Here is an 11,536-nt window from a genome sequence, read left to right on the forward strand (position 1 = left end):
CTTAGGAGGAGAGAATGGGAAGCCTGGAGAGTCTGCTTTCACCGGAAGGAGTGAAAAAGTAGTATTGCAGTGCGGCAGGGGATTTATGAGATATTAGGACCAAAATACATCCGTAGGGTTCAAGGGGCAGGAAGTCACGGATGACCTCTGTCGGCACAGCACTGGTGGAGCGATTTCTGCCTACACCAAGCCCCTTAGGAAGCTGTGGTCCTCGGTTCTGTCGGAGATCCAATTCTTTTCTTTTTCCAGTTCTTTTCTTGCTCTCCGTTCTCTCATGGAGCGCTGCAGCCCGCTCTGAGCATGATCCAATACAGCCCACTTGCCCACTCAACAGCCACAAATGCCTCACATTCAACACATCCGGCAGGAGCTCCATTTTTATCACGTGTTCCTTGCACCCCAATCTTTCTCAGCTTCATAAATGAAACACACCATCCATCCCTTTGTTCCACACAGAAACTTAGCAGTTATCCTTAATTCGTCCCTTGTCCCCGCCTCTCATAGCAGACCCAGCGCCAAGCACTGTCAACTCTTCACAATACCTTCAAAATATCTAAATATATCCATCTCCATGGCTACGACCTTTATCCAGGCTACTATCAACTCTTTCCCGAACAACTCTGATATCTTCCTAAGTGGTCACCTTACCTTCTGTTCTTCCCCCAAGATACAATCTCAATAAAACAGCCAGAATGGTCCTTTTAAAACAGAAAACAAAAAAATAAAAATAAATAGAACAGATCAAGTCACTGCCCCACTTAGAGCCCACCCCTGCTTTCTCAGCACAGTCCAAACTCAATTCAAATAAACCTTCTCTCTCTTAACATGGCTACACGGCCTCGTATGACCTGGCCTCTGAGAACTTCTCCAGTTCTAAGTTCCGCAAACTTGAGAATCTTATCCATGTTGTTCACCATTGTTTCTACAACCTGTGACATGCACATACGCTCGAATAACCAGTAAATTTTACAATGAATGGTTGTCTTATTGCCCTACTTTAGTCCAATGACCTTGACTATAACTTCCCGTCGTAACATACACGCAGGCCCTATCCTGAAGCATGACCAGATTTTATAGAGCCTCTGAAACCTCTGTGATTACAAGTTCTGGTTGTCCACTCTATCCCATGAACCCTGTTTTACACTTCCTTAGGAACCTCCAGGGAATCAACCACTGCCCACTGCCAGTCTATCGATGCATCCTTTGACTTTGTTTCCCTCCTTCTCCTGGGTCTGGTCAGGAGCATTCAAGTCATTAGTTCCTAAAGAAAATGATAGTTAAAGTTTTGGCCTAGTTCCTTCTAGACTTTTTATTTATTGATTTTTTTTTTTTTTTACTTTTCAAAATGTTATTTACATGGTGGTTAAGAGTATGGATTTTATTTGCTTCGACATGGATGGACCTGGAGGGTATTATGCTGAGTGAAATAAGTCAATCGGAGAAGGACAAACATTATATGGTCTCACTCATTTGGGGAATATAAAAAATAGTGAAAGGGAATAAAGGGGAAAGGAGAAAAAATAAGTGGGAGATATCAGAAAGGGAGATAGAACATGAGAGACTCCGAACTCTGGGAAACGAACTAGGGGTGGTGGAAGGGGAGGAGGGCGGGGGGTGGGGGTGACTGGGTGATGGGCACTGAGGGGGGCACTTGACGGAATGAGCACTGGGTGTTAAGCTGTACGTTGGCAAATTGAACACCAATAAAAAATAAATTTATTAAAAAAAAGAGTATGGGGATCCCTGGTGGCGCAGCGGTTTGGCGCCTGCCTTTGGCCCAGGGCGCGATCCTGGAGACCCGGGGTCGAATCCCACGTCAGGTTTGCTGCATGGAGCCTGCTTCTCCCTCTGCCTGTGTCTGTCTCTGCCTCTCTCTCTCTCTGGGTGACTATCATAAATAAATTAAAAAAAAAAAAGAGTATGGATTTTGAGTAAGACCAATGTGGGTTCAGATTCTGACTCTACCAGTTAATATATATATGATTCAATTTCTCAGAATCTCACTTTACACATATATTAGATTGCACAATTATAATATTCTTTTTTATTGGAGTTCAATTTGCCAAATTATAATATTCAACTCAGAACTGTTGTGAGGACGACATGAGCGAATTCATATAAAATACTTAGCACTTGGTAAATGTCACACAGTAAACATACTCACAAAATGCTTGGGATTTGTTATATGTTTGCACCTAAATGAATCTTTTTCATAAATGGTATTATGAAGCACATACTGTGCTGCTACCTTCTGTATACATACAGTAAATTTTTTTGTAAATACGTATGAGGGCAGGAGCCATCCATTTTTGCTTATTATTGTATCTCCACAGCCAGTCACTGCCTGGTACATGTTTGCTGAATGTGATCAGAAAAAGACTTAGCTGACATACTGAAGATGGCAGACACACAAGAAACCCGGATCTTTCACGATGCTCTTGAGCTACAGATTTCACTACCCTTAGAGCCGCTCTATATTGACTCCTTATTCCATGAGATAATAAATCCCTTTTTAGTTTAGGCCATTATTTCCACTTGTAGCTGAAAGTCTCCAAACTGATCCGACGGCATCATACTGTGTGCACATACAAGGAGCTACTGATTTCTCATACGGAGATAGTAGGTCATGTACGATTTTTGCTGTTGTAAAGCAATTCTACGGCGTATACGTATCTTTCTGTATTTCGTCAACTATGTCAAGTCAAAAAATCATAAAAGTAGGATTCATGAATCAAAAAAATACACATTTAAAATTTTGATTAGTCAGACTGCTGTCTAGAAAGGTTTTACTGAATGCCCCAAAACAGTGTGTGATAATGTCTATAATGAGTATTATTGCCAATCTCTGAAGTCTTTGCAAAGCTAAGAGAAGAATAATACAGATTTTAAATTTGCATACACTTCGTTACTGGTTTTCTGCTGCTTGCGGATGAATACAGTACTAATAAAAAGGTGCTGGCTTTTTTCTTATTAATCAGTAAGATTTCCTTACATATGGAAATCGATTCTTTATCCACCTCATATGCTACGATACCTTTTCCGGTTGGGACCCCTGGGTGGCTCAGTCGGTTAAGCGTCTGCCTTAGGCTCAGGTTATGATCTGGGATCATAACTTCAGGCTCCCTGCTCCGCGGGGAGCCTGCTTCTCCCTCTGCCTTTGCTGCTCCCCCTGTTCCTCCCCCACTGCTCATGCTCTCTCTCTCCCCCAAATAAACAATCTTTTTAAAAAATATATTCATATTTTTCTTTTCTTTTAACTTTATGGTGTTTACTAATATAGAAGTCTTTAATATTAAATAGACAATACCATTATCTAATTCTATAATCATATTTTACTGATTAATCATTACTTCACATGTTGTCTTCAAGAAACTGGAAACAGTTGTCTTAAAGTTGGAGAATCAGGTGGCTGGGGACAAGGTGCAAAGAAAACGTAATGTCTATTGGATCCCATTTTATAACTTTTGATTTTCATACCATGTACCTTATTTTGTATACCCTGGTCTCTTAAAGTTTTATGGCCAAAGCGTTAGTGTTACTAGGCCTTCTGCACTCGAATACTAGAAAAACATTGTCCTATGATCTCCTATAATCCATTTAGGGTTTCTTTAAGAATTGACTTATGAAAAAAAAAAAAAAAGAATTGACTTATGTATAGGATGTGGAGGTAGAGACAACTATTTCCCCCAAATGGCTAGCTGCCTACCCCACACTATCCATAGAATACTTCATTCATTCTTTTTTCAATGATTGGGAATTCTACTCCCTTCAAATATTAAATTGTCATAGATATATGGCTTTGTTTTTTTAGACACTCATTGTATAGTTCATTGATTCGTTTACCTATTCCTGCCCTAATACTTCATTGTTGTAGTTGGGTAATTCCACAGGATATTTATATGATCCTTTTTCCCTTCAAAATGTTGGCATTTTCCTGTAGTACAGTAAAACTTATGAATAAATGTGTCCATTTCTTTACCCATTTATCCGGTGAAAAAGCCAGACACAGAAAGAAAACAACTGCATGATCTCATTTACACGTGGAATATAAACAGTTCAAACACATGGAAGCAGAGAGTGGAAAGCAGTTATGCAGAATGAACAGCAGCATGATGACTAGTAACGAATAGTGTATTGAACACTGGAAATTTCCTGAGACTAGATTTCGGGTGCTCACCACGCACACTTATAGGCTTTAGCTATTGTCTATTTATTGCTAGATACTTTATATTTATACCTCATAAATGATATTTGTGTTTTATTTGAATGGGCTCTTTTTCTCATTACACATTCTAACTGTTCATTGCTAGTGTGCAGGAAATCTGTGGAAACACGCATGTTTGCATTTTGTATCCAGACACCATAGTGAATTTTATTACTTCAGTTTTTCAATTGATCTCTTCTGTTTTCTAGGTAGACTCTAATCTACAAATAATAATTTTCTCTCTTCCTTTCAAATATTTGTACTTCATTTCTTCTTCTCATCTTTCCACACTGGCTAGAACATGGATTAAATGCTTCTAGCATTTTAACCGTGAATTACCTTGATTAGGTCATAGAACTTTTCCATATGTCACTATTTTACTAAGACCTTTTACAAAGAATGTATGTTGAATTTTTCAAATGCCTTTCTTGTACCCACTGAGATAATCAAATGGGTTTTTTCCTTAACCTATTTATTTTTTTTCCTTAACCTATTTTTGTAATTAATTGTATTAGTAAATCTGTTGATGTTTAACCACATTTCTTTACATTCTTAGAATAAAACTGTACTCCTTCATGGTACATTTTTAAAACAGCTTGATTTAATTCACTATTAGTTGATTAGGATATCTGTGTCTATTCATGTTTGAAATTGGTTCACGACAGTATCTCCAAAAATTCCACAGGGATTAAGAAGAATGTGCAGAGGATTTACAGTCACATAAAGTTGAAAAACTGTGGATTAAAGAAAGCAAAATAGTATTCTATAAAACTACACTATTATATATTGGGGCTTTACAATGGGAGGCAATCGTATACAGCACGTCCTCAACTTACATGGCAAAATAATTTAAGGACTGACCGTTCATTGCAGATGGTAATCTTTTGTACTTTCTGTCAGGTTGTGGCACCATGGTTGTTCTGGTCTCATGAAATCATGAAATGGATGAAAATATCGGTCTTCTTTTCCTCTATCCTAGAATAGTTAAGTAACAGAGCGGTCTGCTGCTTGGAAGTTTGATAGAACTCACCCAGAAAAGCTTTTGCATCCAGCATCTCTCTTTTTCTCTTTCCTTTCTTTCTCTTCCTTCCCTCTTCCTTCTCTTTCCTTTTTTCTTTCCTACCTTCTTTCCTTTTTTTTTTTTGCATAAGAGGATGTAGATCTTTATTTTTTTAAAGTGATTTTTTAAAAATTTTTATTTATTTATGATAGTCACAGAGAGAGAGAGAGGCAGAGACACAGGCAGAGGGAGAAGCAGGCTCCATGCACCGGGAGCCCGACGTGGGATTCGGTCCCGGGTCTCCAGGATCGCGCCCTGGGCCAAAGGCAGGCACTAAACCACTGCGCCACCCAGGGATCCCGAGGATGTAGATCTTTAATAATCTTTTCAATTTATTTCAGGGTTATGGTTAGATTCAGTTTTAAACCATTAGAGCAAAAAATAAAAAAATAAAAAATAAAATAAACCATTAGAGCCACCGTCTTGTTGTTCATTGTCCTTCCCTGGAATAGGGTTATACTTCTCTCCTAAGATGTAGCCTTGGTCATGTGACTGTCACTGTCCTGCTAGAGGCTGAGCCATCAGCGGGGATTCCAGAGTGAGCCGAGCCTGGAGCAGAGCCACCCCGACCTGCAAGCAGACGTGCGGCACAGGGATCGCGGAGGACTACCACAGCAGCACGTGGCCTACGCCCCGGTGAGGAGAGGACGGCGACAGATTTTCTTTGAGAGTTACGCATTCCACCTAAATTTCCAAATGCGTTCACACACGGTTGTACTTAGTACGACTTCACAATCTGTGTATCGGTGCATAGAAACCTCTCGCCTGTAATGCTCAGTGGTTTTGCTTTTATGATTCAGAGTTGTTAGAGGCTTGTCTATTTTCATCAGTATTTTTTAAAGAACCAGTTTGTGGTTTTTTCAATTTTGCTTATTCTGCACTCTAATTTTTTGACTTTTCATGTTATCTACATAAACTCCTGTTTTGTCTCTTTTCACGTGAACGTTTCTCCAGTATTTTACATGCCAACTACTTTTTATTTTACTCTGAACATTCTAAATATAAAGCAATCCTGGGTCTTAAAGTCTATGCAGAATGGTGGTATTTTTGAGCTGACAATGTCTCTGGATAAGTTCAGGTCACATGTTCCAACCTGTCCTCTGTGTGCTGTCATTCCATTGGCCGCTCAGTTTTTTCTTTTTTAAGATTTTATCTGTTTATTCATGATAGTCACAGAGAGGGAGAGAGAGAGAGAGAGGCAGAGACACAGGCAGAGGGAGAAGCAGGCTCCATGCACCGGCAGCCCAACGTGAGACGCGATCCCAGGTCTCCAGGATCACGCCCTGGGACGAAGGCAGGCGCTCAACCACTGAGCCACCCAGGGGTCCCCTGGCCGGTCAGTTTTCAAGGCTTTTCCTGAGCCACTTGGATCTTCCCTGTGCCTGTGCACCACGGTAGCCAGTCCAGAAACTGGACAGCGGTCTATCCTTTTGTTCAGTTCTTTGCTATGCGGACTAGGAACACGTATGAAGGGACGCCTGGGTGGCTCAGTGGTTGAGCATCTGCCTTTGGCTCAGGACGTAATCCCGGAGTCCCGGGATCGAGTCCCACATCGGGCTCCCTGCTTGGGGCCTGCTTCTCCCTCTGCCTGTGTCTCTGCCTCTCTGTCTTTCATGAATAAATATTTTTTAAAAAAAGAAACACGTATGAACCCACAGTCTGTAATCAATACCGGGGTCACTTTCCCAAGCTCCTCCCTCTTTCCAGTTCCCAGGGGCCTCCCTTTCTTGTGCTTCAGCCCGAAATCCCAACCAAGCTGGGACAGAATGGCTTGAGGTTGGGAATCAGAAGGGGTGGCAGTGATTGGTGATGACAAGGCCTCAGGTGCGACTGTGGGAGGGTCTAAGGAATGCTCTGGGAGGACAGTATGACTGGAGGGGAGACGATGAGGCCGGAGAGAAACAGCATTACCCTAGGACACAGAACAGCCTTGACCTTAACTGATGGAGGCAGCAAAAGCTAGTGTGTTGTCATAGGATTTCCGCATTCGAGTTTAGCATCAAGGGCTCATATTTTCATCCGGACTCCTTGTTTTTTTTTTTTTTAATTTTTATTTATTTATGGTAGTCACAGAGAGAGAGAGAGAGAGGCAGAGACACAGGCAGAGGGAGAAGCAGGCTCCATGCACCGGGAGCCCGACGTGGGATTCGATCCCGGGTCTCCAGGATCGCGCCCTGGGCCAAAGGCAGGCGCTAAACCGCTGCGCCACCCAGGGATCCCCTGGACTCCTTGTTTTTAAGCTTACTTGTTTCTCATTGCATTAAATCCAAAATAACCTGCAATTCTGGTTTTTATTCATTTTACCTCAAAGCTATTTTGTAGTGTTTGAATTTAAAATGTTCCAGATTTGAGACTTTTATTAATTCCTAATTTATCTGAGTTATGCTCAGAAAATGTTGCTCAGAGGATTTGCCCATTAAGTGACTGAGAATAGCGTATTAAGGCTCCCGCTAATGTTGTGATCTTTTTTTTTCTTGATTTTCTAATACTTTATATATTCTGACACACTTAGATACCTGTGCACAAAAGGTTTCATCTTTGTCATAACGGTACCTTTTATCACTACAACAGGATCTTGTTTTGAAAATTTCAAAGTAGAAAGAAAAATCAAAAACACAGTTAACTGGAACTCCTACTGCAAAGTCCTCGGTGACCTGATTCTTTGGAATCCAGAATACAGAAAGATTTACCAAAATGACAGATTTGAGGGTTTTTTTTTTTTTAAGATTTTATGTATTCATGAGAAACACAGAGAGGCAGAGACACAGGCAGAGGGAGAAGCAGGCTCCCTGTGGGGAGTCCCACGTGGGACTCGATCCCAAGACCCCAGGGATCATGACCTGAGCCAAAGGCAGACGCTCAACCGCTGAGCCACCCAGGTGCCCCGAAAGATGTTAACAAGGGACAGTTTTGACTCTACAGAAGGCCCCAAATTTTCTTCTCTAGAACATTCCTTGCCATCTCATTTAAAGTATCCAAAACACTTATTTAAAAGTCTGTTACTCTGAAATACTTGTATTAATTACAATTTCATAGAAATATTTTCTGAGGTGGAATGAAGGGAGCAGAGGGAGGCAGGTTCACAAAATATATATATATGCATAACGTGGATATGGTTAGTGACCACCACAACCAGTGTTCAGGATTTCAGTGTATTTCTCCACTTTTAAGAACTTAAATACTAGTATCTGCCATTATTCAGTAATGGCCTTTATGATTTTGTATCATGACATATGCAGAGTCCTACATGAAACACTGGAGCTCTATGAAGTGCCCTGACCATATTTCTTGCCTTTGTATTGTTATATACTTTAAAAATGTCCCTTTCCTTAGTCATTTCTAGGGTCGAGCCATTTTCCTGATGCTGACCATATCTAGATCTGTCCCAGAACCAGCTTGGACCCCATCTACTTTTAGAACCTCCTGTCGCCAACTTTCACCTGTGGGCTAGGTAGAGTCCAAAAGGGGGTATGACAGTGAGCAGGGAAGAAGGGACGGGGTTCCAGGCTTAGTCCCCAGCTTGCCTGTCTCCACCTATCCCCAAAGCCAAATTCCTTGCTCCTCCCGCCTTCCTCTGTCGGAGAAATCCTTCTGTCAAATAAAACGGATCCCTCTCCCACCCACCCAGCCTTCTTTCCCCATCAGTCCACTCTTTAACCAAACAACCCTGATGTTACCATGTCAAAGCTAGAACTGCCGTTTTGCTCTGGTGCTACAACCAATAGCTATAGTAGAGTTGAAAATTAAGTATCTAGGGTCAACTTTAATTGAACTCTTATGCTCCCTTCAAACCGAGAAATTATTGCCCAATCCAGTCCAGACATGCACTGAAGTGGCCAAGGATGTATGTGTCGCTGTTGTTACTGTCTGGAGTGTACTAATGGAAACGAAGAGAATGTCATCTGCTGCTACTTTGATTATTGTATTTTTTACTCTAGAATACACAGGTTTGATATGGGGAAAATAAAGCGATTCAGACTAAGATGGGTTTACTCAAGCACCTAAAAGATCTAGAAGAAATTTCCTATTTGGTTAGGGCCTACCTCCAAATAAAGTAGCCCCAAAAGGCAAATAGTTGTCACACAACCAACTAAACATAAAATTATTTGAAAACCATGACCAGGGGGCACCTGGGTGGCTCAGGGGTTGAGAGTCTGCCTTCGGCTCAGGATGTGATCCCAGAGACCTGGGATCCCAGAGTCATCGGGCTCCCCATGGGGAGCCTGCTTCTCCCTCTGCCTCTCTCTGGGTGTCTCATGAGTAAATAAATAAAATCTTTAAAAAATGACCAAGAGGCATGATCCTTTATAAAGAAACTGCTCAGATATACCGTGCATCCTTCTTGTTTCACGTGGCCCTAGCTACAGCCGACAAGCCATCAGACAAGAGAGAAGGAACAAACAAAAATAAATTCTACAGTTGAATTCTAAGGCACAATCCACACCTAAGTTTTCACTCACACACAGAATCCTGGGCCATGCGCCACTACTAACAAGAAAAGCAGCTCTGTGCTCATTAACCAAGTTCAAACACTTCAAGTCTCAAACTTTCCTCCCACAACGGGTCACATAAGCAGTACTCGCCCTGGATATAGAAGAGTATTACTATGTGGAGAATATGCTTAATTAGCAGGCACACTGATTCTGTGATGCTGATTGTAGGGTTAAAATTCCAAAACAGGGGCAGCCCAGGTGGCCCAGCGGTTTAGCACCTGCCTTCGGCCCAGGGTGTGACCCTGGAGACCCGGGATCGAGTCCCACGTTGGGCTCCCTGCATGGGGCCTGCTGCTCCTCTGCCTCAGTCTCTGCCTCTCTCTCTCTCTCTCTGTGTCTCTCATGGGTAAATACATAAAATACTTTAAAAAATGAAAAACCTGAACTATTATAACCTTTCTTAGCCAGGGGCCTTATAAAAGTCAGTCAGTCCCTGTCAAAAACTGGGCTCGTAATGATGCAAGACTCAAGGCACTATGAGCAAGAGGTATCAAACCCCCTTTCTCCTTCGAGGTTGGGGAACTGACCCTGGATTAGCCTTCTAGCTTCGTTGCCCTGGGAATCTGATGCAAGCGGACCATCAGCTGTGGACCAGGTACAGGGCCCTGGGTGGCACCTGGTGTCTGAGCTGAGAGCCGAGAGGGCTGCGAGTGCCCGTAAATAAGTCTACCTCCTGTTCCTGGGTCTGTCCCAGGCCAGGGTGGGGATGCCATGCACAGGGGGCTGTTCTAAGAGGGAGCGGTCCCTCTGGCTTCTAATCCCCACCTGTCTGTGGAGTCTGTGGGGACTGCCGCAAGAATTCCCACAGAAGAACCGTACCTAAAGCCACGGTCAGGCACGGGGTCTTACGTCCTTCAGAGTAAACTGGGGTCGGACATCGCCTATCAGGGGCTTGGGAGTTTTAATCTATAGCTGAGCCCAACACCAGTTATGACAGGTGCCGCGCACGCACTCAGCCAGTGTCTGTAGAAACAACACAATCCCACGTTCGCACTGAATAGGCACACGTAACACTATCAAAAGGATATAGGATTAAAACCAACCAAGACAAACCTTTAAGAAATGACTCAAGACCTTAAGGTATCACGGAGGTTTACAGCAGAGAATAGCAGAGAAAGGAGAGGATTATTCATTAAGGGACTGAAGTTCAGTTAACATTTCTGCCAAACTTAGCTATTAGTTCTTGCTAGAGAAAGGAGCGAGGCATCACGGTACTGAGGGCAGGAAATTCACACAGGAACTGGATCTGGGTCTTGTTCCGGCTATGTGGCCGGATAAGGTCCTTCTGACTGCAGCCACCAACATCCATATGGCAGAGCAGGGCAGGGGCGGGGGCGGGGTGAGATGACGATGGCACTTTCCATCACCCCCTCCTGTCACTACTGACAAAACTACAGAAATAAAAACGCCATAAACCGTGCTCCTTAGTTCCGTTTTTGGCGAGTCTCAGGAAAAATCTTAAATACATCCAAAAGCCTCACGTAAAAATGTTAATTACAGATTTGTTACTTATAATGCAGAAAAAGTGTAAAACGACCCAAATGTCTCAATGTGTATGTTTACTCCAGTTCACCCATTAGAATGCTAGTACGAAACTAGTAAATCGATGTCGATAGAGTAAGTAGCGCTACGGAATAATGCAGGTTGCATGTCAAGTGAAAAAAGTAGGATAAAAATCATAAGAACAAAATCATTTGAATCGTGTTTTACAAACCTCTGCATAATAAAGAAATGAAAGACACAGAAATGTGAAGAGGACTGCAAGTGGAAATTGCCTTT

The sequence above is a fragment of the Canis lupus genome, chromosome X (genome assembly GCF_048164855.1).
Source record: "Canis lupus baileyi chromosome X, mCanLup2.hap1, whole genome shotgun sequence".
Classification (NCBI taxonomy): domain Eukaryota; kingdom Metazoa; phylum Chordata; class Mammalia; order Carnivora; family Canidae; genus Canis; species Canis lupus.